Here is a 4,444-nt window from a genome sequence, read left to right as displayed (position 1 = left end):
GACGCACAGGAAGTCGCCACTGCGGAAGCGGGGTCCGGGTGAGCCCCCTGGGGAACACCTTGGTTCCTTCCAGACCCGAGCCGGGGCCCTTGGACGCTCGCGTGTCGGTGCCTTCTGTCACGTTCGGGCGCAAACCACGCGCGCGCGTGTGTATGGGGCGGGGGTCTTTTCCATTTGTAGCGCGACCGTGTGGCCTCCCGTTGGCTCCTTCCGGGCCGGTAATGCGGAACGGAAGAGCAAGACTCCCCCCCGGTCATCTTTGGAACGTTCCACCGAGACCGAGACCGGAGGGGTTGAGTCACCAGGCTGCGGAGGCACAAGGTACCGATCTGCAAGTCCAGCCTGGATTTTGATATCGAGGAGCCTAAAAAACAATCTGGCTAGAAAACAAACGCAGCGAAAACAAAAGTGCTCACTGACGGACACACGAACCACCCCAGCACCGGACTCCCTGCGTCTCGGGTGCGGTCACGAACTGCGGGGCGGGCCGGGACCGTGGCGACGAGGCCCTGGGTGGAGCCGGAGGAAGCTCGCTCGGCGTTTGAGCGTCCCTTGTGGCCACTGGCCGCCAGAGCCCTCCGCTGCTTACCATGAAAGGGTCTTCTGTGGGTATATTGAGGCTCCCCGTAGCTGGAGATCCTGCCCGTAAAGCTCCACTTTTTATCAAACCTTCATTTGTTTTTTTTTTCTTGGTTGTTGACAGTAAGGCTTCTTCAAATCTCACCCAGAATAAGTTAAAATGGAGCTTCTTAAACCTTTTCCACTGGAAAACCCTTTTCATATGCAAGTCATACATTTACTGATAATCAACCTTAAATTTATCCTAAAACAAAAAAATTCATTTTCCTAGACAGGATTTCTCTGTAACAGTTCTGTCCTGGAACTAGCTCTTTTGGACCAGGCTGGCCTCGAACCTCTGCCTCCCAAGTGCTGGGATTAAAGGCGTGTGCCTGCCTCCACCACCACCCAGCCTAAAACAATTCTTTGTTGAGAGGCAGAGACCAGACTGGTCTACTTGGAGAATTCCAGGAGAACCAGGGCTATGTAGTGAGACCCTGTCTCAGCAAACAAACAAAATCCAGTTCTTTTGTATGCACGCAATTTTACCTCTTACTAAAGACGAAAGCAAACTGGCTTGAGAATGAGAAGGCATGCTTTATTTCACAGAACTGAATATTTATACTGCAGGACATAGAGTATCTTCAGCATTTTTTAGAGTTGATATTTTTAGTCCTCATTGATAAGGACACTGCTTCATTTAAATTCTGTAGTACAAATTGGCATAAGTAAGCCCCTAATTAAATGCTTCCTTTGATAACTTTCCTTGGTCATGGTGTAATGATTCAGCCACAGAACATGGCTGACACTTCTGGGTTCCAGGGCCACGTGTGTGCTGGCAAGCCCTCAGGCAGAAGTGCCTAATGGCCCGGGAATCGTAAAGGACCCCGTGTGACCCACATGTAGCATGGTTGCATGATCTACATATGACATAACCACGACATTCCCCACCCACCCAACCCCACGTGTCCCGTGTTTCCTTCTCACTCGCACCAGGTAATTTCACAAGGCATGTCTTCACAGGAATAGAACAGTAACTACAACATGGAGTAACAGGTATAATCTCATCTCTGTAAGAAGGCTAAGGGCTAGGCATGGTGGTGCACACCTTTAATCTCAGCGCTGTAACAGAGCCCCAAACCTTAACAGGGCCCAGACATCAGCACACAGTTGACTCGGTGAGGAAAGCACCATTAGAACACAAATCTCAGCAAATGAACAGCACCACCTGCCGAAACAAAATGAAGACCTAATCCATCAATCCGTAGTTCTGGGAAACTCTTACGTGGACTAACCTTGCGTTTTGGGTTCTGTAGTTCCACCTCTGGCAAGCAGATCTTTCTGAGTTCAAAGCCAGCATCATCTACAGCGAGTTCCAGGACAGCCAGAACTATTACACAAAGAACCCTGTCTTGAAAAAAGAAACCAACCAAACAAACGTGGTTGAGTAGTAGTTGCTGAGGTGGCTTAGCGGGTAGACACTGCCACGCCTGACAACCTGAGTTTCATCCCTGGAACTGACCCCTGATTTACACACACACACACACACACACACATAAATAAATAATAAATGGGTAGGTGCTGAAGAGATGGCTCAGGCACCTGAACACTAATACTATACGTACCCCGCATATATGTACACATAATCAAAAATAATGAGATTATATCTGAAAAAGTGAAAGGAGGAAGTAAAATGATTCTTTACTGACACAGAGACCCCAGAACTTTATTTGGAGGGCATCTAAACTATTTGCCTAAACTTAGTTTACAGACGACTTCACAGATCTTGAAATCTGCCAAGAATTGGATGTAGCCACATGTAGATTATTATCTTAAAAAAGGTCTGTTTTATACCTCTTTGATAATTTGACTATGGAGAAGACCTTAATGTTTTTAGGTTAAATTTCTTTTTTTTTTTTAGATTTTTTGAGACAGGGTTTCTCCGTAGCTTTTGGTTCCTGTCCTGGAACTAGCTCTTGTAGACCAGGCTGGCCTCGAACTCACAGAGATCCACCTGCCTCTGCCTCCCGAGTGCTGGGATTAAAGGTGTGCGCCACCACCGCCCGGTTTAGGTTAAATTTCTTTACATGGGCTTGGTGACCCAGAACTGTAATCCCAGCTTCCCTGGTGACTGAGGCAGGAGGAACACAAAGTTTAAGGCTTGCCTGAACCAAACCGCGGAGTGAGTTCAAGGCCAATCTGGGAAACTCTTATCTGTGTGTGTACTTGTTTCAAGAGGTGGTCTCCCGTAGTTAAGAATGCCCTTGAATTACTGATTTTCCTTCCCAAACCTCTTGCTAGGATTACAGGTTTGGGACACCCAGGTCTTCTAGCGCGTGAGGTAAGCCCTCTTCTCCCTGCCAGCTCAGGCACTGACTTACTTGGTTTCCCCACAATCACCAGTTCTTATCTATCATCATTTTGTTTTCACCTCTGGTATTTTGCGGCTACACAGAGGTGCCTCAGGTACTGTTCTAGGAGGCCCGACTGCTAACCTTCGGAGTACTAGGAAGCAGGCAGTTCCCGGGAAGCCCTCAGAAGCGTGGGTGACGGAATCAGCTTGGGTCTGTTCCATCTGGGCTCAGGACTGAGCGCAGCCTAACACTCCAGTGCTCCTCACTACCTTGGTATTGTGACCAAGCAATGTCAGAAAATCATACGGGAAGGGCCAGGTGGTAGTAGTGCAGGCCTGTGAGTTCAAGGCCAGCCTGGTCTCCTAGAGCTAGTTCCAGGACAGGCTCCAAAGCTACAAGAAAGTTAAGGGTCCAATGTCAGCAGCCATTGCCAGGAGTGTGGATAACCCTGGGAGCAGGTCTCTTAGCACTCCTAGTGAGCCACCCCTCTGGCTCAGTCTTGGGGCAGTGGTGGGTCTGACTTCTAGCCTCAAAGTATCCTGTAGGCCATGGAAAGGATGCAGACTCTGGACAAGGAGACCAAGTTCTGGGTAATGTGGGGTTATCACACAGAGAGCAGTTTCAGGAATGCTGGCACCAGGAACCTTCCCTTCACAAGGTGAGGCCCCAGGTACTGGGTATGTTCTAGCAAACAACAGCCATTCTTGCTGTCAGTGGCTTCCTGAGCCCTTCTGACTAAATCTGTGATTAACACCTTCAGGGTCAGTGTTTAGGGCGGTGAGGTAGGGAAGCAAAAGGTACAAGGGATAAGCCTCGCCCTGGGAAAACCACCTTCGTGATCATGGTATCTCCCCGGCCAGGTAAGTATTAGGGAAGCAAAAGGTACGAGTCTTGACCCTGTCAAAGTGGGCCTAAACAGAGCAGACAATGACCACCGGGAGCCTGAGCTGGCCTACAAGGTGAGAGGGTAAAGACCCTTTGTTCAGCTGTTTGTCCTGAGAACTGTGCTGGGACCTAGGCAGGGTCAGGGCTGCACGGAAGCGGTTACCCCAGTGGTCATATTACTTTTCTAGCACCGAACAAGCTCTTGACACACAGGCAGTGGACTGGTGTGACCGTGCCCACAGTATACAGGCCGCTAAGTGCTGGCAGAGATCTGCCTGGCTACCCCCGAACTAGACTAGGTATTTGGATGGTTGGCGGGTGAGGGACAGGTGGTTTCCCCTCACCCCCTTGCACGTCCACTTTGGTCTCGGTGCTCTAACTTGGGAACACTACAGCCGGGAGCCTGCATGGCCATAGTCTTAGCCTTGGTAGTCACCTTTCTATCCCAGCTTTGGGCACTACACGCGACCACCTCTCTGCAGAGGTGGCTGTGCCCCCAGCTCCTCATGCTATATTGGTTTAGAGCAGGCACCTAGCCAACCCAGAGTCAGGGTCTCTCTTGTGGGTAGATTGGCCTCTGGAGACCATGCTGGATGCCCTTGAGTACAGGAATTGGCTACAAAAAGACAAACAAAGCTCCTACTTAT

This window comes from Microtus pennsylvanicus, chromosome 13 (genome assembly GCF_037038515.1).
Source record: "Microtus pennsylvanicus isolate mMicPen1 chromosome 13, mMicPen1.hap1, whole genome shotgun sequence".
NCBI lineage: Eukaryota > Metazoa > Chordata > Mammalia > Rodentia > Cricetidae > Microtus > Microtus pennsylvanicus.
The sequence above is the reverse complement of the archived record's forward strand: the minus strand, read 5'-3'. Positions refer to the sequence as shown.